At 38.4% G+C, this 27,058-nt stretch overlaps 1 protein-coding gene across 8 annotated transcripts in view; it reads right to left on the minus strand.

The window, feature by feature from the left end:
- The window catches only part of CCDC91 (coiled-coil domain containing 91), a 166,222-nt gene that overhangs the window by 79,063 nt on the left and 60,101 nt on the right, over positions 1-27,058 (minus strand). The window lies entirely within an intron of this gene.

The following is a 27,058-nucleotide window of genomic DNA, read 5'->3' on the forward strand; positions in this document are numbered from 1 at the left end:
AATCCCCTTGCATGGTTTGCATGACTTCAGAGTGGTTTTTAAAGAATGTTGCTGTTCTCTTCCTTTATTTAATAAATGCTTTTAAGAAAGGAAGCGAAAATGAGTTGAGAAGTTTGAAATTTAAGTAAAATCATCTTCAGAGGACCTTCACTGCCTCTCCTTGTGCATTGTGATGGAGAGAATCTCACACCAGAATGCTGACAGAGATTAAACGTAAACTTGGAAGACAGAGGATTTTTGTCATTAAAATCTTGACAATCATTCCAGAGAGCATGAAGCATTCTTTGTGAACACAGCGTGAAAGTAAAAGGCAACTCAGTGGTCACCAATGTTTCATTTTTTTCCTGTTTTGTGACTCTTATATGAGGAAACATCTAATTGATAACAATTTAATCATAAGAATACATGCTTTAACACTACCAAATGTATGTGCCTTCAGAAATATATCAAATAAAACTTGGATGATAGGGACAAGAGAACAGGATTGAACTTTGAAAGTTGTCTTCCAAACTAAAACCCAAGTAACTCCCCTTTTCTTCCGTTAGACCCCTGTGAATCAAACCACTCTGTAGAGGCAGATGGATCCAAATGCCTCGTAAGCTTCTGAGAGGTGGGGTTCCCAAGGACACACTGGGCAGAAAAGCCTTCTGAAGTGGCTGTGGCAGCGGGAAAGGTTACTGACCACCCGCCATCCAGCTGCTTGTCACTGCCTGCCAACTGCATTTGCAGTTCTTTTAGATCTTTTAGCTGAATTGCTTCCTAAATAATTTCAGTCTCCCTGAACCATCGTTAGCATAAACAGTTTAAACAGGCTTCTTTGATGACACAGCATTTGAACAGAAAGCAAGGGCATGTGTTCGCGCACACTGGGAACCATAAGGGTAACACTTCTCGCAGTACTATGTAAGATCCACAGTGAGAGAATCCTTCTGATGGGGCAAGAAGAGAGAGTAAAGACCTGAAACTTATTTTGTTATATTTAATTACCCTTAAGTTGATACATTTTTCCGCTAACTTTCGAAGAGGCAGACTGTCTTGAAGTGGTGGGGAAAAATGTATGCCACCCACAGACTCCCTACTAACCTTCCATTCTAGGACGCCTGCATATCACACATATTGTAACAGCAATAAGTGAAAGCATATACAAAAAAGGAAGAAAAAGATACTCTCAATCTCACTTTCTTATCTAATTCAAAGCAACCGCAGTTCTCATTATCAAAAACGGATGCTCAGAAAAAATATTTTGTGTAGTGCTCCTAATACATATGGAAAACAGCATCAAAAAAAAAGAGACTTGAAACTGAAAATTAGGGTCACCAAACACAGCCACCTGAAAAGGAAGCAAATGGCTACATATCAAAGCATCTTTTGATAAAAATCAGCCCACAACAGTAAACACCACAGCAATTTCACAATCCCACTTCTATAGTGGGCATAACTAACACCAAAAAAACACCAAAGTTACTGAAATAACTGAAAAAAAATATCGTCCCTATTGAATTTATGACATTTACTCCATGGTTGTTTTTTTCCCCCCACTGACTATCCTCTTGTGATCAGAGCAAAAGAAATTTAATTTCTTACTCTTTTTTTATTAGGTTATCAATAATCACCATTTATAACATTAAAAAATATCAGAGTAGTAACACACAAATAAAGCAAAAGCCAATACTGCAAAGAAGCACTATGAGATCACATTTATATGCAGAAAAAATGATAGAAAAAATAAAATCAATTCAGGAAAAGATCCTGAATTTTCACCCATGTAAACAAATTATCAAATAAGCTCCATAAAATAAAATCCTTTACTTTGAGTTCAACTGGTATTATGTACTTTTTACATTTTACAACGTAATTCATAAACCCCGTTTAAAAAAAGTCAGGAAAAATGAGCCAATAAAATGGTAAGTTAACTAACTAAAGCACCCGCGTTTTAACTGTACAAATGTTTTTGTAACAGCCGTTGAGAGTCTTATGTTACTATACATAACATGAAAAATAGTTATCTGATTTGATGCTGACAACCTATCTACTGTAAGGCTGTTGTATCTTCAGAATTAGCTGCAAGTCTGAGCCAACATCTTAGCAAGTGATGTACTCTCTTACCTCCTCATTTCTGTACTAACGCAAAAAGGCAAACTGTAGTTCCCTGCAGGCAACCAGGTTAGAAGACTCTTCAAAACCATCTTACACGGTTTTGCTGCATACAATTACATCATTAAGACTCTTCAAAATGGACTCAATTCCTCCATTACATCAAGAGTTTCCTCTCCACAAAAATTATCAGCTCTTTTTTCTTTAAAGCATCATTTAAAAAAAAAACAAAAACAAAAAACAAAAACAACCAAAAAACATTTAGTATCACAATAATTCTGTTATGGAACTGGTAACTTCTCATTTGATGGTACACATTTGCTCCAATTCACCCAAGTACGGAGAAAGAAATATTACTGAATACAACAGAAAAAAATGACTGGAAAAATGAGTTAGCATGATGAGAATCAGTCTATAATGGCTAATTAACATACACACTAGAGTGTGCTATTGTATATAAAATACAGATTGGTTGCTATTTCTGTTCATGTGAAATAAGAATAATGAGCCCTCCAGAACTAAGACATAGGACTGCCTCCAGGTCTATAGCAAACCAAGTATTTTCACTTTTGTCATATCACCAACATTCTAGTGAAAGATACAGTTGAGAACCCAAAGATAAGGACAAACATTTTTATAGAAGGAATGAAAAAAATCAGATTTCCCTATATAACCAAAAGAATATGCAGTATGCACAACCTTGAGCTCACTACAGGAACCAAGGAGATACCGTCATTTATTTTATTATTATTAAATATCATTGCTACCTGGAGTATCCAACAACAGAAGACTTTAAGTGAATAATGAAGTGAGAACTTACATGAGCAACTTCCTAATATAGTGGTGAGAACATTTCCTGCTGAGTTAGAACTGAGCTGAGCCAGAGCGAAGTGAGTGCGAATGGACCCGTCTGCTGGGAGACATTATGACTGATTGAATGTGAAAAACTATGTAAAGGAAATAGTATGGAAGAGCTGTACATGCCCAAAACTGAAACATAATTCTAGTTCCCATACCACATGTAACTAAACTCTTCAAGTATTTGCAGCATATAACTCCATAAGCATGGATCTCTACCCTGTCACATTTAAGCCATTAATATTTTGTGAAGAGCAACTATAGTTTATATCTGCTATTTATTCTACAGGATGTAAATACAGAGACTCTCTACTGAGTAGGACATTAAACAAGAAAAACAAGAGCTAATGCTTGTGCAGAACAATCTGTTAACTAATACTGAGGGTTCTTAGTATTAATATATATTTTGCTAGTAAAACTGTATAATACAGTAAAAAGCACAGTATGTTTGACTCAGAAAGCCATTTTCTAAACCATTATATAGATACTTCCTTGGGATGGAGCTACACTGTGCCAGGGCATCTTATGCCACGGATGCTTTCCTACTTCCCCACGTACTCTGAATGATGGGACATAATAGCAAGACAAAGAAGACAGACAAACAGGAGAACAATTCCAGGGAAGCTGAAAGAAGAGAATACTTCCACTAAACAACACAGTAAGCATGAAAGGAATTCTTACCTTCATTAGGACATTCTCATGTCTTTTATCTCAAAAGCATCAGTCTTCACATTAAATTAAATTCCACCATTGTTCATAAAGAACAAAATATTAACTTGGAAAGTGTTGCCAGCTGTCATCCATAGCTATTGATACTGAAGCAAGTTACAATACCCGACACAATTTTATATACTACATATATTAAAAAAATCAGTATTTATGTATTACTCTACCATATGTACTATACTACTATATATAAATATGTATGAATAAACTACACAAGAAGAGTTTTCCTTCTTTCTTTAGATAGGAAACTGACCTGCAGACTGCAGAGAGACAAAAAATGACTGCAGAAGATTAGACTAACCCAATGAGTAGGAAGCCAAACAAAACTGCCAGGAGGCCTGCATGGATGAATAAGGAGCTCCTGGCAAAACCCAAACTCAAACCCAAACAAGGAGCATACACACCTTTGAAGCAAGGACATGTAACCTGGGGAGGACTACAAAGACATTGTCCGAGCATGCATGAATGAGGTAAGAAAAGCAAATGCCCAGCTGAAATTGAATCTGGCAAGGGATGTCAAAGACAACAAGAAGGGTTTCTATAACTAGAGATGACAAAAGGAAGGCTAGGGAAAACGTGTGCTCACTGCTGAAGGAGATGGTGGTCACAGAGGACACGGAAAAGGTTGTGGTCCTGAATGCAAGAATCAGGAATCCTAAAGACCAGGGGAAAGTCTGGAGTGAGGATGACTTATTGCAAGAGGATCATGTCAGCAAATACTTAGGCAAACTGGACACAATTAAGTGCATGAGGCCTGACAGGATGCGCCCACAAGTGCCAGATGTCATTGCAAGGCCCCTCTCGATACTCTTAGACTGATCATGGTGACTGGGAGAAATGTCTCAGAACTCAAGGTAAGAAAACATCACTCCTGTCTTCAAAAGGGCAGGAAAAAAAAAACCCCAAGGAACTACAGGCTGGTCAACCTCACCTCAGTACTGGGAAAGTGATTGTGCTGGTTTTGTCTGGGGTAGAGTTCACTTCCTTCATAGCAGCTAATATGGGTCTGTGTTCTGGATTTGTGCTGAAAACAGGCTTTCTAATGCAGGGATGGTTTAGTTCCTGCTGAGCAGTGCTTGCACAGAGCCAAGGGCTTTTCTGCTGCTCACCACACCCCAGCACGAGCAGGCTGGGGGGGCACAGGGAGCTGGGAGGGGACACAGCTGGGACAGCTGACCCCAACTAGCCAAATGGATATTCCACACCATATAGCATCATGCTCGACATATAAAGCCGGGGGAAGGAGGAGGAAGAGGTGGGACGTTCAGACTTAAGGTCTTTGTCTTCCCAAGTAACCATTATGTATGATGGAGCCCTGCTTTCCTGGAGATGCCTGAACACCTGCCTGCTGATGGGTAACTTTTGCTTTACTTATTATATTGTCTTTATGTCAACCCACAAGTTTTTTTCCCTTCTGATTCTCTCCCCCATCCCACCAGGGGGGAGTGAGTATGCAGCTGGGTGGTGCTTCATTGCCAGCTGGGGTTAAGCCATGACAGTGATGGAGCAGATAATCCTGGAAACCATCTCAAGGCACCAGAAGGCAGGGAAGTACCAGGAGTAGTCAGCATGGTTTCACCAAGGGGAGGTCATGCTTGACCAACTTTATTACATTCTATTGTGCCATGACTGACTTGGAAGAAGAGGCAAAAGCAGCGGACATTTTCTACCTGAACTCCAGTAAAGCCTTTGACACTCTCTCCTGCAAGATCCTCATAGAGAAGCTGTTGAAGTATGGGCTGCATAAGCAAAAAGTGAGACGGATTGAAAACTGCCAGGCCCAGAAGTGTGGCAATCAGTAGCCTAAGTCTATAGCTGGAGGCCAGAAACTAGCAGTGTAACCCAGAGGCAAATGCTGGGTCTGATCCTCTTTAAGACCTTCATTAACGATCTACATGATGGGGCAGAGTGTACCCTCAGCAGGTTCGCAGATGACACAAAACTAGGAATAGTGACCAATATGCCAAGACAGTCAGGCTGCCATTTGGAGAGACTCGGCAGGCTGGAGAAACAGCCTGGCAGGAACCTCATGAAGTTCAACAGAGGAAATGCAAAGTCCTGCACCTGGGGAGGAAAAACCCCATGCACCAGTACAAGCGAAGGGGCCACCCAGTCTGGAAGCAGCTTGGCAGAAAAGAACCTGAGGGGTCCCAGTGGACAAGAAGCTAAACGTGACCCAGGAATGTGCCTTTGCCACAAAGGCGGCCAACTGTATCCTGAGCTGCATTAGGTGCCGCTGTTGCCCCAGGTCAAGGAAGGGGATCCTTCCCCCCTGCTCAGCACTGGAGAGGCCACACCTGGAGTATTGTGTCAACCTCTGGGCTCCCCAGTACAAAAAAACCCACTCGGAGGTACTGAAGAAAGTCCAAAGGATCAAAAGGATGGTGGGACTGGAGTATCTTTCACAGAAGGAGAGAGAGAAAGCTGGGACTGTTTAACCTAGAGGAGAAGGCTCAGGGAGATCTTACCAATGTATATAAATAGCTGAATGGAGGGTGCAAAGAGATCAAAGCCAGGCTCTCTTCTGCAGAGCAAATGACAGGACAAGAGGCAATGGGCACAAACTGAAACACAGGAGGCTCTATCTGAACACCAGGAAGTGCTTTTTTTGTGGTGAGGGTGATCAAGCACCAGTACAGGCTGCCCAGAGAGGTGGTGGAGTCTCCCTTCCTAGAGATATCCAAAAGCTGTCTGGACACGGTCCTGGGCAACTGGCTTTAGGTATCCCTGCCTGAGCAGGAGGGTTGGAGTAAGTGACCTCCAGAGAACCCTTCCAACCTCAGACATTCATTCCATGAACCACAGTCATACTTACCAAGCCCTAATCTACTAGGTATTAACCAAAAGGTTACTTGTTTTTCCTCAAAACTTTTCCACAGAAAGTACTAAAAAGAACTTGCTGTTGTATTACAAAGCAAAGCAGAGTGGAGTGCTGCATATTTATAGACCTATCACATGTGAACTCTTCCAAAGGATCCGTTATCTACAGTTCACTACAGCATATATACTATTTTCCAAGATTTATTCTGGATACAACTTTTTATTCCTTGTTTCAAACATACAAAACTTCAAAACTCACCCTGACCTAGTAAGCAAACCCACCATTTATATTAACAAAACTATAATTGAACTAAAGATACTTTCTGTGCCAAAAATTGTCAACATTTCCATCTGCAGCTTTGTTTACTTCTCAAAGGTTATCAACATACATTTTAGAAATAACTAATCAAAACAATGCATATTGAATTTCCATAGTTGTACTATTCATAAGACATAATGACGTTCATAGAACATTCCTAGAGGATAGCTTGTAGTCTTTTCAAGTATGTTTAAAAACCCAAGATGACTACAAAGACACTTGAATGTCAGTCCAATAGCTTCAAAAGCATGCAGGCATAAATGCCACTTAAGCATGAATAAAAACTTTTTAAGATTTAATTCCAGAAGGTATAAAGTAACAATCATTGCATGTAAAGACTAAGATTAAGATATCTTTGAAGTTTCTGCAATGTAATAAAAAAACAAATTGTTTCTTCCTTCCTTATTTCTAGTATAGAAAATAAATCGAAGTATAATGTAAACAATCCTATTTACTACAAAACTCAACAGAAAAAGGTACATTTTTATATTTAAATCTTCCCTTCATTTTCAGTATGTGAACAATTTTCTTTGGCTGCCTCTTGATACAAAGCTCAGAAAGCAAACAATGGTGATATACTTGCCTCTTCTTCCAATCTTAACTAGTTTTCTGATTTGTAAATACATTTTGGAATACTAAAAACATTCCAAAGCAGATGGACTATCTGGAAACCAGCTGATCAACAGCTATTTTCCCATCAAAGTACAAGCAAAGCAGCTCCAGCACAAAGCGGTTGCCATATTTATTCAGGGCTACAAAAGCTTCCCTGTTTGTTTCCTGAAGACAACGGATAAAGGGTATGATGTACAAGTTGAACAAAAATGACGGAACTTGCAGGACAACCGGAGACACAAGTAAATATCTTTTCATCAAGCTGTCGTATCTGTTTTATTAGGTGACAAGAATTTATATCAGTAGACAAAATGAAGAACGGCTTGGGAACCTGAGCATCAGATCAAGGTGTTTCAGATAATACAAATGCCAGGAAAAACAGGTACTGAAGAAAACAGAAAAGCCCTATATAGACTTTCTCATCTGCAGGTCTGCAAGACAAGCTTCTCTTGACCTTGTTGTTTAAGAGAAATAAGGTTTATGAAATAAAAATTGCACACTTGTCAGTTAGACCATATTGCACAACCCAGAATGCAAACTGCATCTGCAACTTAGACCAACGTTTTCCTTGCATCCAGAGAACTGCTATCAAATTGTAAGCTTCTACATTAAGTTGCTGGTCATTTGTTTTACATCTCTGGCAAATTCATAAATAATCTAGCACATAAGGGGAAGAAAAAAAATTCAAAGAAACACAAATTACACCTTCACCAGGGACAATAAAAAAGTAAATCAAGAAAGCAGAACTTACTTCTCCATTATTTGAAGAGACTATAGTACTACTGTGGTCGCTGAACGAAAAGATTTGTTACCTAACCTCAGAAAAATTACATCTAGAAGGAAGCACCTTCCACAGACCAGAAAAAGGTACCCAAATCACAGATACACAGATTTTATAAGTCCTCCTCGCTTCTTATTGTGTATGTCAGGGAACTAGTCATGCAGTTCCACATTCTGGATTTGCTTACTGTAAAACCTCACACAGAACATAGATGTGTTGTATGGTACAAGCTCCTGTTGTAACAAGGCAGATCTATTTAAAAGCACCAAACCCGTTATATTTCATAAAACAGTGATTTAAGTTTACAGTAACTGATATTCTGATTAGTTTAACATTTCAAATACTGCATTAATAAGATTTTTGGTTCAGGCATTCCTGGCCCTGCCCTTAATTGCTAATGTCTTTTTGCTGGCAATGAGGTAGGCCAGATCGGAGTAAAATATTCCAAACAATTCAGCCTGGGGAGTATTCCCTGGATTTGAGTTATAACTTTACTGACTGGGAGTGGGCTATTTATTTTTCTCAGTTTATGACCACAGTATTAAATCACAAAAATCACACAATCATTCAGGTTGGAAGGGACCTCTGGAGGTCATCTAGTTGAACCTCCTACTGAGAGCAAGATCAACACTGAATTCAGACCAGATAGTCCAGATTCTTGTCCAGTCAGACCTCCAAAGCCTCTGAGGATGGAGGTTTCACAACATCGCTGGGTAAAACATCCCAATGTTTATCTTCATCACAATTTTTTTTTTCTTATATCAAGTTGCAACTTCCCATGTTTCAATTTATCATCATTTCCACTTGTCCTCCTGCTATACATCTCTGCAGAGCCTGCCTAGCTCCATTTTTCTGACAACCTTGTAGGTATTGGACATCTGCTACTAGGTTCCCCCTAAGCCTTCTCTTCTCCAGGTTGGTCAAGATACACAATTTCCATTGCATTCCTCTCATCCACAGTCTAGGTGTTTCATCACAGAAGGCAATCAGGTTGGTCAGGTATAATTTACGTTTTGGTAAATCCATGTTGGCTATTTCCAATCACCTTCTACATGTGCCCAGAAATGGCTGTCAAGAGCACCTGAGCCATGATTTTTCCAAGGACCAAAAAGCTATCACACCCCGATCCATACCCCAACCTTCTTTTCCCCTCCCCCCCCCCCCCAATAATCAGACCTTCCTCAGTCTCTGAGTCAATACAGAACTCTCCCATAGTGACAGCCAGATCTCCCACCACCTAATTAAACCAGACAGCTCTCCGGAACTCCAGGGTATGAAGCTGCTTGTTTTCATGACAGCCTCACCTGTTCTTCTTCCCTGCCTTTCTAATGAGCTCATATCCATCACCCACACTAGAGATCCAGCCACACAAACTACCCCCGCACACTGCAGTTATTTCAGCAGTATCATCATAGTTCAGCCTCATCACATGGAGCTCTAGCTCCTCCTGCTTGCTTCCCAGAATGCATGTGTTTGCATATGCACATTTGACATGGGCCCCTAAAAATCAATTTAATTTTTGTGTTGCTTGATGAGCGGGAATGTGGTTTTAGTTATTTCTTTTACCACCTCCCACGTCTGAGGTGACTAAACCCACACTTCTTAAATAGATGTTAAACTCATATGTGAAGAGAAGGAATAAGTCTTGCTTCCCTTTGCAAGCAACACACAAGATGGACAAAAAGAGATGACGGTATTTAGTTCCTAAGTCTGTGTTTAAGAACTCAGCTTGATTAGCAAAGATGATGCCAACCTCTAGTTGCCCGTCATCAATGTGATTCCAGTTGCAGGGTACCTGTGAAAAACAAACAAACAAAAACCCACCAACACTCCCTTCTACCAGAAACCCCCATAGTTCAGGGCCTAGATACAGACCTAGACATTTGAAGAGCATTCCTATGTGAGAACTGTTCCATGCATTTCTTTATTTCTCTGTTTCACTTACTGTGAAACACTGATGTCATTGAACTAAAACCAAAACTACTTACTCCAGGGGAGAAAAGTTACATTTCTGGGGTTGGGGTGGGTAGAAAATCTAAGTAATCTATTAAAAAGATTATATACTTAATCTATTATTTTTCTCTAATCAAAGAATTCACTTAAATCACCAAAAATCAGTAATATTTTTTTTTATTTAAGCTAAAACACATCAGATGTAACATTCTGGAAAAGTCAGCAATGATTGATACCACCTTAAGTTACTTATAAATAACTAAAAACTATGCTGGGTTTTAATTGGTTTTGGGTTTGTGGTTTTTCTTTCTTTAAATTTAATTGCAAATTGAAAAACACACAGACCTGGTAGTTTTTTAAAACTACTTATCATCAAGCTATGTCATCTAATCCATTTTTTAAAATGTTACTATTGTAGAAATTGACCACAAAAGGCAAATGGATTCATACAGATAAATATTCAAAACTTCTATAATCTATAGTGAAAACAACAAAAATAGACAATATATTCTACTTTTCAAAGGAGAGGAATAAACCTCAAGAATCTTGACAGTGATGTGGCTGTTTTATTTATTTTACACACTCCATTTAGTTCTCAATTTTGATGATATCAAAGCTTTAAAAAGAAATTGTAAGAAAGATTCTTTGGGAAAAATACCATTTCTTTTGCAAGAAGTCAATCTTTTTAAAAGCAAACGAGCAGAGTATTAATCGAAGGATAAAACATGAAGTTGGGAACAATAGAAGAAAAAAAATATTTAAGTGAAATCTGGCTTTCAGCTGAAACTTTCATTCACTTCAGTTGAAGCTGTATGTGAATATGCAAAGAACATTCCCACTATAGGAAGTCTGCAACAGGAAAAGAATTGGGGGAAAAAAATCCCCAAAACTTGCCTAGCAACCTCTCTCCTGCCCAAACAAGGAATAGAGATTAAGTGACAAGAACAGAATTAACATGGATAAAATTTAATTTTTGTCTTAGAGTTTTTAATTTTCCCATTGTCTCAGTTTGAGAACTGCACTCCTGTCCAAGACTTGCACTTGCATACCTTTGAGGCAGTGACTGACTTTTCCATTACTGTATCTAACACTCATTCATTCTCTAGATCTTTTTCATTTTGCCATTATATTGTTTCTTGAATACACTCTTCCCACCCACACCACCATCCTTCCCTCCAACAACAGTAAAACCATAGTTCTCATCTTTGGAATTTTTTCTTTGGACAACAGTAACTCTCCCCATAGCTCTGTTCTTTAATCTATTCAATATGCTGCATTTTAAAAACAAAAACTCCACCAAAAAAACCACCCAAACCCACATACATGGGGGGGAAGGGGGAAACAGAGATCACAGTTTTCCTCCCAAAACATCAAGAGTTGGACAAAATAATAACAGCAAGAAGCCTCCTGTTGCTGAAAAAGTCAGAGCGAGAAGTGAAGGGATTCTAACTTGGACACAAATATCACTTCATCCAACTCTACAAACTAAGACCATACATACACCACCCCTTTCAAGCATCCCTCAGTTCCTTTCTACAAGCCAGCTGGCAAGGATGCAGAAAGAAGCTCATGCTTGCTTTATTGTATAAAATAAATTAAAATGTAAAGATTTTAAAAGGCTGTGGCATTAGGACTGAATTTGACAGAAAGCTTTAGCTGTATTTTAACTTTTTTTGAAACTTTTTGGTATTTTACACTATGTCAGACCTCCCACAAATTGGCTAATCCAGATGCAAAAAATCAGGATTAAGACATATTCTTGTTGTAAGCAGCTCCCCTCTTCACAGGGGCACAAATATTGCTTACAGGCTCTTGGCTAAAGGTCTTCTCAAAAAATGAAAGCAAATCCTGCTGGAATACAGCCTTTCTCAACTGGATGAGTGCAGATTTATTAAGCATATGTAAAGGTATTTAAAAGGCCACACTGAAAAACCTAAAGTAGTGCAGCAGAGATTAAAAATCCAAAATATCAAAAAATGAATAAAAAAGTTGTTTCTTCCTCAGAAAAATATTATTGGGTTTCTATTATGCAATGGAAGATTCATCAGCTATGGCAGTGATTAGTACATGACAAGATAACTTAATTAGTGGCAACTGAATAGGAATGCATTGCAAGTTTATTAAATACTGTTATAGGAATTGCAACATGTCTCAAAGAGCTGCTATTTTTATTTAATAAATATTCAGTTCTCAAAAACGTGCAAAACAGACAACCTCAATGTGAGATGGGGGAAAAGTGCCACTAGACCCTCATCCATGCGAGAACTATCTCATGAAAATATAATGCAAAATAGGAGATATCTTCAGAGTACTCTTGTAGTCTCTGTTGCAGGATACCTACAACACCCTCTTTCCCCCTGCATGCCAGATGTCCACTGCATCTTTGAATGAATACCAAAAAGGCCAGAATAATTTTCCGCAGTTAAAAATGTCACTATATTCTTAGTAAATAACAACAGTATAGAAGATCTAAGACCTACTAAATCTAGTTTAAAACAGTAACACTGAATGTGGTGAAGTGATACATGGCTAAATAAGCAATAGGTCAAGTCCCGTACACGGAAGCACCTCTCGCCTCTCCAGCTGGACACAGCTGTGTTCTGGCTGGTCATCAGGGGATTCCGTGCAGGTCATGGAATTCCCAGGTGGCAGAGATATGATCACACTCCATATGAAACCCTGGAATTGTTCTCCCCTAGTGACCAAAATGAGATTCGTCTCTGCTTACAAGGGGGAAGTTCCCAGATGAAGCCAATTCAATGGAAATCATAATATTGAAAAATACCTGATAAACACTGGAAGACTCAAGGAAGGAAGGAGAGCACAGTCTCCCTAGAAGCAGCTAAATTATCATGATCTAGTAGATTTTCTTGAGTTCAAGCTGAAGCATTTAGCACAACTCACTATTAAAGCCATCAATGAAAATTGCAACTGCTATATAAAAATAAAAAGCATAAGACTAAATATTCCTTAATGGACACAGGCATCAAGTCTCTGCTTACTTACAAAATAAGTAATTGCAAAATTTACATTATCGTAGAACTGTAATAACAAGGATATCCTCTTAGAGTTCTAAGTAGTAGTCGCTAAATAGTACAAAGAGTTTGTTGCTTCTGGGTTTGGAGGGGTTTGGGGTATGGTTTTTGGGTTTGGGTTTTTTTTGAAATATTTTGTTTTAAACCCAAAAATACTAGTGCCACAAAAGCAGGCAACAAACTGAAAAGCTGGCGGAAACCATGGTTTAGTTCACAAAGATGGAAATGGGCATTTCCTTTTCTCCTTTATTACTAACAGAAATGCTCTTCGCTCATAAAAATTCTTTCCAATTACACAGTTTGAATACAAGGGAGATCCAGAATACTTTTCCTTATTTCTTGCTTATGAGCTCAAACTACAATTTTCCTTCTTAGCCTCTCTGAAGTTTCCTAGCCTTATTCCAAAGTCTTTACCTAGAAGACTAATTGAAATTTGCATTTCAGTGACACACTTGCTTCTTTCCATATACTTATCTCAAAACTCAGACTACACCCTCAGCCCTTTGAAAACCTAGCACAGGAGCTTGGATTGTTTTCCCTACATAAAAAGGAACTACATTAAGTGCGGAATTACTAGCTGAAATTATTCTTATTATAGAAATAAATATTATAATAGATGAAGAAATTAAAAAATGCTCTCAGTCCTTTATCATTGTATCTTGGATTATTTTTTAAGCATTAATCAGATTTGCATTTATTTCTGGTAATTAACATTGATCATCCTAAACAATTATTTGCCTGAGGATGCTTAAATTTGCAATGCATTTCCAAAACCAAAATATTGTCTGTTTAGCAATACATTTAAGTAATAGGTTTATTTTTAGGGAACTGCATATGATTAGGGAAGACTGTTTTATCTCAACATCTTTCAGGTTTAAGAACAGATGTTCTAGTTTTCATTAGCATCATTTTTCTTTAAATGATAAAACTTTAGCCAAGAAAAGTATAAAAGAGTTCTCAGTAGTTTAAGTACATGATTATTTAAAATGTCACATGCAGCTCTGGAGCCTTTAAGCCTTTAATGAGGAAAAAAATTCTACAAGTCTCAGCAACACAACATGGGGTGGGGTTTTTTGTTGTTGTTGTTTCTTCGGGTTTTTTTTATTTTATTGGTTTTTTAAGAACAATGACAGTGAGGTAATTAAAAGTAATTATTGTCACTAGTTATCTACAAGCAGTACCAAAAATAATCAGGTTAAGAATATACACTTTAAAACTGCTTTAACCTTATAAAAAAATCATTTTTATTTGAAGAAAAAAAAATAGAACGGCAATTATATGGTATATATGTTATGCTGGTATATAATTAGAGCTGACTTTTACCTTCCTCTATCTCCTCTACCTCCCAATAATTATTTTACCTTTTAAAGTTTCTCATAATCAGATGGTGGTCTTAAAACCTTGATGATATTAAGTTGCTACATTTATATTCTATTGTGATTATTTCAATGACTAATCTTTTACCACTCTAACTGCTTTCCCAATATCAGGAGCTCTATAGAAATGAGCTGTTACACACCTTTGTAGCAGTTTACTACACTACTTATTTGTTGAAATTAAGGTGCTACGCATTTTGCCTACATTTTTAAATTTTGGCAGTTTACTCAAGTAAAAAAAACCCTAAGTCTTAAAGGCATAATTAATAAGGAAGTTTTCAAGTAAACAGAGAATGCATGAATAAATTTGACTTTGACATGTAAGTCGTGAGTTTTTCTTAGTTATGTATTAACCTCCAGTGTATGAATTAATAAATTAGAATACTTTATAGAAATAAAGTTGTTTAATACTTGACAAATTATAGATTTCAACTGATCAAACTGTTCCAGCATCAAGTGTGTACTATATATAAATGAAATTTAACACAGATTGAAGAAGTAAATTTAAAGGTGTTTAAGTAATAGGTTAATTAGGCAATAAAATTTTCAGCATGTAGTAAACTATATTCTGCAGTCATTCGTAGTTTATTAATGAACTATGAACCAAAGAAGATGATTTAGCAGTTAAAGGGCAATGAAGGAGCAATTCTTCAAAACTGTTCCCAAAATATCATTCTAATATTTGCTGTACATCTTATTTCTCCCAAGTATATAAACATGAAATACAAAAATGCTGCTAAAACTATTGTCTAATTTTGACTAATATTGGCTAAGACTTCGTATTTTGATAGTGAGAATGGTCAAGTACTCACAATAATTACACTGTCTCAGATGCCTTACATTGAAGACAAACAGGACTCAAGTGGATCCACAGACATGGAGTTGCTTTGGCACTGTTCCCCAATTTTTTTTAAGAAACTGCATGCCAAGTAACAGATAACTGACTTAGAAGCATTGCCTTAACAGTACAGTTATTCAAGTTCACAGGTTTCTTAATTTTGAGTACATTTTGCACATTTCTATTATCCGCCCCAATAATCCAACAAGATAGTATTTCTACAAAAGCTAGATCCAGTGAAAATCTTGATGGCACAAGCTTGGTGGTAATGAACTCCAATTTATCAGTGTTAAATATATTTGGTCATTTCACAACTGTCTCAATTAGAATTTCCATATTAAATGGAAAAAAAATAATCATCCTGAACACATTCACCATGAATGCACAAATGGAGATGTACAGTAGCTACAATGGACCTGTGACACACTAAACATAAATTAGTCAATGCATTCAAATAAATCTAGGATACACTGGCACAAAACAGGTCAGGCCAGTTAGAAAGCAGTCAGGACAGGAATCTTGGGTCCAAAAAAATATGTAAACTTCCACATACTTACACACTAGAAAAATGAAAGTTTTCTAAGCACAATTTCTTGCATATCTTTAAAATTAGAGAACCAAAGGAGGCACATAACTGTAAAAGAATAAATGCTAAGCAAGCTATATGACTGTAACTGTATACTAAAGTACAAGGCAAGTTACGCATTCCAAGCTGTTAATAATGTACAATAATGTAATAAGAGGTATATTTGAACAGACCATATTTTTAAAACAAAACTAGCATGCTTAATATTATATCCACTGTTCCAATTAATCATTCTGAAACAAGACCAAAAAAATTAAGTTTAAGATGAAAACATAAAAAAAAGGGAGCAGAATCTTTTCCTAACAGAAAAAAAAAAGAAGCTATTTTTCCTTATACTGTGGAAAAATAATGTAGAGGAAAGAAGACATCAAAACTGGGGGGAGGGGAGGAAACAGGCCAAAAGACAAACAGCTCTGAAATTATTAATAAAATAGAGACTTTGAATAAAAATGAATGTCTGAAAGAACACTACGTAGAGTAACATTAAAAAAACTTTAAAAGGTGAAGAAATAAACGTGAGGTATCTGGCACACACTTGAGAAAGAGATGGGCAAGGGATTGTTGCCATATCCATAAATACTTTTAACAGTTGAGCAAAAGGATGCATTACTATCTGTGAAAGTGCCTTTTCTGAAATCCCCCATTTTCATTGTTCCATAATTTTAAACCCTGCTGTGACCTGTGAAATTTCCTGGAATCTCATTTATAAATTTGGTTGCAGGTACAGTAGGTAACTTTTTTCACACCTATTTTTCATTATTAGCATTCCGTCTCCTCAATGTCTGCACCTAAAACCAACCTAAATATTTTCTTAGAAGATGGTATTTAACACGATGTAAGTCATATATTAGTTTTGTAAGAAAACATACATTTTCTGGTACTGCAGCCACAAAAAGCACTGCCTTCAAGACCTGTTTCCAATCTCCTCCAGAACACCTTTTCCAGAATCATAAATGCATTCTACTGGAAGGAAAGACCAGGAAGGTGATTACAGGGTGTTGCCTTTTATGTGAGAGAGGAGTTGGAATCCATGGAGCTCTCATTTGGGGTACACGATCAGTGATGGACTTACGGGTCAGGGCTAGCAGGCAGATGAGCATAGCAGACACTGCTGGACATGCCTGCTACAGACCAGATGGTCTACAGGAAGATGATGTAGACAAGACCTTTTTCAGACAACAGGACAAGAGGAAGAAGCCTCACGTTCACAGGTCCTGGTCCTCATAAGGGACATTATGCATCCCCTGTATTTTCTGGAGGGACAACAGAGCAATCCAGGAGATTCCTGGGCCACATTGATAACAACTTCCCAACAAAGGTGACTGAGAAGTAATCGCCAAGGCACTGTCGGACCCAATACTTAAAAACATGGAAGGATTGTCTGGGGATGTGAAGATGTGCCTTGGCTGCAGTGACCATGAGATGGGGGAGTTCAGAGAAGGAGCAGGGCAAAAAACAGGATCACAAACTGGACTTCAGTAGAGAACGATGACTTTGGTTTCTTTGGGGAACTGTTTGGAAGAATCCCATGGGATACAACCATAGAAAGAAGGCTCCAAGACAGCTGGTGGCTATTCAAGGATTATATCCTCCAAGCTCAAGAATGGTCCATTGTGACAAGCAGGAAATCGAGCAAAAGCAGCAGGAGGCCAGTATGGATAACAAGAAGCTCCTCACTCAACTTTGGCATAGAAAGGAAATGTACAGGATGTGGAAGAAGAAGCAGGTGACCCAGTAGGAACACAGAGCTGCTTTCCAATTGTGTAGGGATGGGGTTAGGAAAACCAAAGTCCACCTGGTTTTGAATCTGGCTAGGGACATGAAAGGACAGAAAGGACTCCACAAGTGTGTTAACCACTGAAGGAAGACTGCAGAAAACACAAAACCGTTGCTGAGTGGGGCAGGGACCCTGGTGACAAAGGACACAAAAAATCTCTTCTTTGCCTCAGTTTTTGTTGGTAGGACTGGCCTTCAGGAATTCCAGCCTCCCTGCCAAGACCCAAGGGAAAGTCTGCAGAAAAGACTTAAATCCTCAGCAAAAGATGATCAAGTTAGGGAACACCAAAAAAAAGTGGACTTAAACCAGTTAATGCTGCCTTAATAGGATGCAGCTGCAAGTGCTGAGGGAGTTGGCTGATGTCATTGTGAGGCCACTCACAATCTTCCAATTATCTTCAAAAGATCATGGTGATCAGGAGAGGTTCCTAAAGACTGGAAAAATGTAAATATCACGCCTGTCCTAAACAAGGGCTGGAAAGAGGATCTGGGGAGGGGCTCTACAGACCCATCAGCCTCACCTCGATCCCCAGGAAGATGATGGAGCAACTGATCCGGGAAACTGTTTCTGGACACATGAATACAAGAAGGTGTAGTCAGCATGGATTTATGAAAGGAAAATCTTGGTTAACCAACTCAATAGCCTTCTATGGTAAGTGGTGGTATGATATCTCTACTTTAGCAAGGCTTTTGACACTGTCTCCCACAACATCCTTATAGAAAAAGCTCATAAAGCATGGGTTAGATAAGCGGACAGTGAGGTGGACTTCAAACCTGGTGAATGCCTGTGTACAGAGGGTTATGATCAGTGGCAGAAGGTCCACCTGGTGACAAGTGGAGTACCCCATGCATTGATACTGGGGTCAGTACTGTCTAACTTTTTCTTTAATGACCTCAATGACAGGGCAGAATGCACCCTCAGCAAGTTTGCTGGGAGGAACTGGTGATACACCCGATCACCCTGTCACTCAGTGGCTCCTTGACAGGCTAGAGTTTAACCAAGCTAAGTCCTGCTCCTGGGCAGGAATAACCCCATGCACCAGTACACAGAGGGTCAAATGGCAGGAAAGTAGTTTTGCAGAGAACCACCTGTGGGCAATGGTGGACAACTAGTCCACTAGTGTATTGACTACACCACTCATCTTGGTGTCCACTGCAAACTTTCTGAGGGTGTACTCAATCACATTATCTCATTAATGAAGATAATAAATAGTATTGGTCCGAGTATGAACCCTTGAGGGGCAAACACTTGTGGCATATGAAGGCACGGACTCCAGTTGTGGTGCAACCAGAGACACTTTATTGTACAGAAAAGCTCATATCTATATCTCTGAGCCCGGATACAAATTCCAGCTGGATGTACAACCAGGCTCAGGGCAGAAACCATCCATGCAGTTACATAGCTATGTACCACTACAAGCATGCAGACACCTTTTTGCTACTAGATAACCATGTTTATCTTTCTTACTGTCCTTCACAATACCCAGCTGTTCTCTCACCTCCTACCAGATCAGATATTCTCCATCCTCTTCTCATACATCTCTCTTCAGACCCTCTCTATCCTCCTCTCTCTTATCTCCCATCAGTGATGGTCAGATCTTTTCCATACTCCTCTTCATACACCTCTCTAGACATTCTCTATCCTCTCCCACATCTCCCTCTTTTTTGTTTGTTAATTGCGACAAGGCAAAAGGTTTTGTGTAGCTGGGTGACCATGACTCAATTTATGTTAAGGACAACTAAATGCTGAATACAGGAAAAAAGACATGGGAGACATAAGGCAAACATCAATAAGGCGGTTATGGCAATTACAATAAATCCTGTAATACTTTTGATCCACGGCCCAAAGTTTCCCAGCCATGAGAAGAGACCAAAGGCATACCACCCCTGGCTCTGCTGCACATCTTTGTTTAAGGCTTTTAAGTTTTGTATGCTTCTGTGAATTGATTCAGAGGGGTCACTCATGCAATACATCCCATCAAAGTCTTCACGCCCATGTCCCTCTGCTAACAATAAAAAAATCAATAGCAGCTCGGTTCTGTAGCGACGCATGACGGACAGAATCAACATCTGCTAATAAAGCCAGAAAAGAGTAGCGTTTGTAGTATTACTTTCTTTAGCAAGCTAGCAGCCTGATTTACTAAGCAAGTTAAGGGCACGTCAATCGAGGCCACTACACATAGCTCACGAAAATCAGATAACCACATCATGTACTGTGTCGGAGTTCATACCATGCAAAGCAATGACTTCCAATCATGTGGTGCGAGTGTTTAAGACTCTGCCATCACTTCAAGAAGGGACATAGCGAATGTACTATGAAACCTCCCTTCCCACACTGCTTTTTTTTTGAACTCTTTAACGGCCTCATATTGCACAGGCTGCCACTCTGGAGGCTAATTTGGCTGATACAACACTGGAGATGCCATAGTGACTCCTAAATCCCCTCTGAAGCGCTTCCCACTTGCATTCCCGCCACTGATCCCCCGGACCCCCTTTTACCCTCCCCAAAAACACAGTCAAGTCATCATGTGTGTGTGTGTGCGTGAGGAAAAAGGTCTGGTTCCTTTTCTGGATCTATAGGACCTGAAACAAAAAGTTTCTCGATGTCAATGAATCATTGCCCGAGTTGTCCTGTTCCTGCACTTGGTCCTGTGTTGTGAGGTCGCTGCAACTGGCGACAGGAGCTTTAGGGGGAGAGGAGGTATGGACAGAATCGCCATCGTTGACGGTGTGTTGAGAAGAGTCACGCTGTCAGTGCAATTTACAGCCTCCCCTGGTTTAGCACTGTTAGTAGAATTAGTCGACACTTGGCAAAGAGTAGTCAGAATTTGTCACCAAGTTGCTAAATGCATTCCTGCCACAGTCCTCCGCAGCAGCAGCATCATACAATCATCTGCCGACTGCTTGCCAGGCAGGAATTTGCAAAGTGCCATCAGGTGGAAAGTCTGGCACCACGTCACGGATCCATTCAAACAGAGTCACTAGCTGCGGACCTGTCACAGCTCATTGCTGAGCTGAAAGCAGCCGTCGCAATACGTCCAGGCTGCGCTGTTGATCTCGGAATAACTTCCCTCTCATTGTTCCTGACTGCTCACCTTTTTTGTAGGTGATGGGTGCACAAAATTTTCTGTGGATCCTGGGTCAGTTGGGCTAGCCACCGGTTTGGGCTCCGTGAGCCTCCTACTCAAGCTCCATGTTGGGCACTATTTGTAGCGTATAAAGGCACAGACTCCAGTTGTGGTGCAACCAGAGACACTTTATTGTACAGAGAAGCTCATATTTATATCTCTGAGCCTGGATACAAATTCCAGCTGGATGTACAACCAGGCTCAGGGCAGAAACCATCCATACAGTTACATAGCTATATATCACTACAAGCATGCAGACACCTTTTTGCTACTAGATAACCATGTTTATCTTTCTTACTCTCCTTCACAAAACCCAGCTGTCCTCTCATCTCCTGCCAGATCAGACATTCTCTATCCTCCTCTCGTATATCTCTCTTCAGACCTTCTCTATCCTCCTCTCTCTTATCTCCCATCAGTAATGGTCAGACTTTCTCCGTATTCCTCTCAGACATCTCCCTTTAGATATTCTCTATCCTCCTCTCCCACAACCACGTGTTACTGGTTTCCATTTGGAAATTGAGCTGTCGGCTGTAACTGGATACAGCAATCCAGCCTTATTCATCTAATAGTTCATCCATTAAATCTGTATCTCTCCAATTTAGAGGCAAGAATGTTGTAGGAAACATATTTCAGGAGGTCCCTTCCAACTGCAATGACTCTGTGAATAAAATGAATATTTGAGATGGAATTTTTCTACTTTATCACAATTATTTTTAGAACATTATTTCTCAAATTAAGAACTGAAATATAGGGTAATAAAAAGCTCACTATAACCATCACAGCTAAAATATAACGTTGTCATAACTGTCAAACACTATCAGATGTTTTCTGCGATCACCAACCCTTTGACTGATATTAGTTAAACAAAGCAGCACTGAGCTTTCATATGTGGTTTACTAATAATGCTGCAATTAAAAGCAGCACAGTGATACACTCAGTATCATTTACTCCAGGCCAAGACTCCGAATCAACCATAAGCCTGCTGCTGCTATTAAGAAATACAACACATTTTCAAATTAGAGAGATTTATGAAGATTCTTACGTGAATTATTAACCAATTTCCAGTTAAAACCCTAGGTAGATTATACTAAAATTGCATACGTTATTCCTAGTGTCCATGTGTGACAAAACTGAAACAGTCATTAACCCAATTCAACACAGCTAGTGTACAAGCACAGATGCAGTTATGTTTAACCTACTTCAAAACCTCAGAAACAGAAAGAGGAAAGACAGCAAAACAGTATGGTATTTTTGCTGTTTAAGTGATCCAGATATGTCAGCATCCCTAAATCTCCAGAGCCAACTCAAGAAGAGAAAATCTGTTTCACAACCTATGGTTGAGTACATACTTTCAACACTCCTTCCCCAATCTGAGCCGAAGTTAAGGTGGAATTATTTAAAATCTAATTGAAACTGTAGCACAAAACAGGCTACAGCTATGCTTTTTTTGCTATAAGTGTTCTTACACAATATCACATTTCAGTAACATAAAACAATAACTTTTTTCTTAAATTCATATAGAGATGTTGGGAGGGGAAATACCTCAGAAAGCATAAGTAATTTCTTCTTTTCCATTACAAAGTTCACAAATTTGTTATAATGAACACAAGGTATACCTTAGCTTGCAAACAGAAGTAAATCTGTCAGCCCCTTCATCAGTTTCTCTGGAATGGAGATAACCGTTGCAGTCAAAATTATACAAAATTAATTTCAAAGGTGAACTGCAGTTTGAAGAAAGAGCACAGTTACTCAAGCTGTACTTTATTTTAGGTTCTGTATAATGGCAACAGACAAATTCTTGGATGTTATCTTCTATCACTATCATTATTCTTTTTTCCCCACAAGAGCTACGCCCCCAAACAGGAAAACTGGTCTGTCAAAGCAGGATAAAGACATACCTGTTTGCATGGGGTATATGGTATTAACTACAGTATTAACACACAGGGAATACCTCCTCCAGAGAAAGTTGTATCTTCCACTAGAAGATACAACATTTATTAATCATATGGTCAACCAGCATTAGGAAACATGGCCACTTCACCCTGTCACTTCAACGGCAAGTGCTTCCAAGAGCTTGTCTTGCTGGACATCCAACTGCAAGATTGCTTCTTGAAATTACTTTACGAAATGAATGTTCATACAAGGCCAGGATTTTTTATGTACATTAAAAGCATAATACAGGGGTCTTCCAGAACAGGAAGCTTGCTTTCTGGGATAATCTGTGTTCATTCCAAATACACAAAATTTGCCACCTTCTTATGGTCAACATCAACAGACTTATTATTCTAGGAAGATGTGCATTTCAGATTTCCCTCATGTGTCCTCAGGTTTCAGCCACTGAGACTCTTCATAATATGGACCACATATTCCATCATCACTAGACCACCATCACAAGATGGATCACACGTTGTAGGTCTAGCACTGGCTAGAAATGGGCAGCATTCCTGTAACAACAACAAAGCAGCAGCTGGGGAAGTTAGAGACTCCAGTTTGTTCTTCTCTCAAATGCTGGGAAGTACCCATATTACAGGCAAAATTATACTCCCCAGCTGTCAACAATGGATAAAAAAGGAAAAGGGGAAGGGAGACGGAAGGCACCGAAGGGCCGAGTTTATCCATTACGTAAGCAAGGTTGGGAACAAGTGGAGGAACAGAACAAAACCAACCCCAATGATGCAGGGAACTGGGAAGGAAAAGGTGCCTTAGAAAAGGCACAACCCAGAAGAATTACCCCTAACCCACAGTCAGCTGTGCCCTACATACCCCAGCCATTCTGCGTCCAGATCAGTGCCACACAGCATCGCTGTTACAGGACAAGGTCCCTTAGGAGAAGTGCTAGCCCTTGGACACGATGACATTGGGACTAACGAGGAGGAATGATACCTACGACTAACTTCCCACTCCTCAATCCTTATTAGCAACTTCTATTCACTTTTTAACTCACTTCAAGACTTTTCCTCATAATTTGAGGCTTTATAATTTAAAAGTGACAACTGTACAGGCACTCAAATGAAAAATCGCCCAAACATCAACAGTTACAGAAATAAATAATTAAAACAACATCTAATACCAGCAATGACTGCTCTTAGATTACCAGGCTATTCAATCCCAGCTAGATGTTACTGCTTGACCTAGTAGTTTCTTTGGATTATTACATGTTGATCTGTCAATATTTTCTTTGGTATAAGCTTCCTCTCTTACCTTTCTAAAACATCACTTAAAGAGGGAGTTTATCTGACCTGCTTTCTTATGCACAAAAATATATTTCAAAATTAAATGACAGTAGTAAGCTAATTCATTTTTAATCATGACTTCCTGCAACAACAGGAATATTGCTAAATAAAATAAGCACATTACAGTCACTTTTTCACTAAAAATTTAAAAGATATTCCCAAGAAAAAAAAAAGGCAGAACAGAAATAAAGGATTCCAAACAAAAACATTTTTGGTGCTTTCTAAACAACTATAGATTTAAGTTAGAAGAATCACTGTCAGTTGCCAACATAAAAAAAAAAAAAAGTCTACTTCAAAAAGACAGATCACACCACATCAATGATATTTTTCTTCAAAAAAAACCTGGCTTGCTTAATGTCCATAAAGGGTTGATGATGGGAAAAATATGTGTATAACCTCAACTAGAATTTTCCAGCAGCAGTGAAGTATTACTTCAAATGTGACTGTGTGGTAAATCAAAAAAATAGCAGAGGAAAAGTACAATCCAGTTCTTAGTGAACCATCAAAAACAGTTTTCTGTAGATAGACCAAACATCAGAAGTCTTATCAGCTAAAACGCCTGTCCAAATAATTAAATTCCTACTCCAAGCACTAGAACCCAGACACTATTCTCCCCTCTCAAATTAAATGTTCCCTCTCCGATTTTAAAAGTAATACACCTACTAAAAGTATTCATTTCACTGTTGATGGATTTTCACTATAGTACAAATTGGGGTTTGGTAGTTTTAAAACGCAGTAGTCATTTCTACAACATATTGCAATGGGGCTGCAGCAAAATTTTAGATTTATAGGATTAAAATGACCACTAACAGTCATTATAGTCAACAACATGTATTACTAGCACTAAAGGCCTTTAAAATATGCAGCATCTCACATTTAAAAAGAGGTGAGGTGTTAAAAAAGTTGAGGTGATATTTGTAACTATGTGATAAAAAAAAGAAAAAAGTCTGACATTGAAAAAAATATAAAAATCAGACATAGTTTTGCACCTGCTTCCTTCCTATCTAAATAAGCAAGGAATTATAAGGCTCACATTGCATTTATGCAGCTTTATGGTTGCAACACTGCACACAAGTCAAGAAAACTAAAATTACACTTCCCACAGCAATTTTAACTCAGCTACATTTTTGTATGCAAAGAAGTTAGAATTACAGTATGTTATTCTGCCTCTTAAATACTACAAACACCAAAGTGGGAATGTGGGAGTCATAACTCTCATTTTACCAGCTTGTATGAATTCAAGATCTCCAAGAGACCATTGCATGAAATATCCAAATAGCTCTATAATACTAGTTAATAGCAATTTGTTTATTCTGTTTATGAACCCACTGCTGCTCCTTTACTGTCTCTGGTTGCTTTAGTAACATATAGAAACAACATTATGAGTGTAAAAATACCATACACAGTGTTAAATCTTGATTTTTTAAAATGAAGTTTTATTTAGATGAAGCACTTTTTACTTTTCTCTTTTACACAAGCATAAATGCAGCAACACTCAGTTGTCATCCATTGGTTAAATACTAACACTATAGTAAAGACTTGGAATTCTGTCTTCCCTGATTAGGAAGAGGGATTATAACTCTCCTTCAGTTCTTCCAGTTTTAGTACTACTAAAATTAAGTATCAGGTTTTTCACACATACTATGAAGAAAGTTTGTGACTAGTCCAGAACACAATTCACTTCATCAGCATGCTAACCCAACTCAGACAAAACATCGTAATATGCTTTATACCCTATATAATATCTCCTATGTAATCGATCTTTGTATCCTATCTTGTCTTTCAATATATTTTTTAATACCAAAAAGCCTGAAAGCATATTTTATTGAAACAATTTTGTGACAACAAAACTGTGGTGACATAACTGTCACCCTTGACAGATGCAGAAATCAATAGGAAAAGATGAATGGAAAAAAAAATTTACTGGCTTAGTTGTCAAAGATTAATGAAATCTCTTGGAACTAAGCACAATAACTTCACCAAAAAAAAAAAAAAAAAAAAGAATCTAAACTAAATATCACCTTGTTAAAGATCTGACTAACAGACTAGTTGTGTTGTCCCCAAACGCGCTTTTGAGAATTCCCTGTCACAAGTGCCAGAAGTGAGTGAGTTAATATAAAGGTTCATGAAACAATGCATGTACATGTAAAAAGCAGTTAGAACCATCTCACGGGGCATTTGTTTTATACTCAAATATTAACACAGAAATTTAACGTAAGAGAAATTAAGTCAATGCACGCCTACAACTTGGGATATCAGAATCAGTTCAGTTGCAGGTCTTATCCTGCGAGCTGCTAAAGCTATCCCAGAGTCACCACTATAGTCTGCTTTCAAGCTTTTCCAGTCAACAGCACTAATAAGTAGCTGTTTCTACTGGAAAAAGAAACGCTAGCGAGACAGGTATGTGTACTGTGTAGCTGCCAGATTTACTCAGTGTGTGGCCACAGGTGTTGACCCTAATGCTGTAGGAGCCAAAGAAGAAAGACAAAAGGAACTGGCATCAAAAGCTTAACAGAAGGCATCCAATATTCAAACTTCATTAAAGTATTTTTGACTGTCAGCTCTTAGAAGTATTTCTTCTCTGATTTGATTTTGGCCATACACAGAAGACAACATGAGGAAGTACATGAGTTTTCCTACAAAGTAAGTTAAAGGTTACGACCCTTTCATTGCCATTCTTGAAAACTGTAGTATCTGATTCAAAGAGGTATGATACAGACAGACTGATACTTTCAAACGTTAGTAGTATTTCCACTAAAATAATTTTGCTTGAAAAGTATTGTGAAAGTATTAAAAAATAAGATCCACTAATTCTATTGTCAAGAGTTGATGATGACCACTAACTTTAACCCGTATGATACTCCATAAATCATAAGTTTTTTAAGCAAAACTTATTTTTGAAACATAGCTATGCAAAATTTCT

Source organism: Falco punctatus, assembly GCF_963210335.1.
Source record: "Falco punctatus genome assembly, chromosome: 6".
Lineage (NCBI taxonomy): Eukaryota > Metazoa > Chordata > Aves > Falconiformes > Falconidae > Falco > Falco punctatus.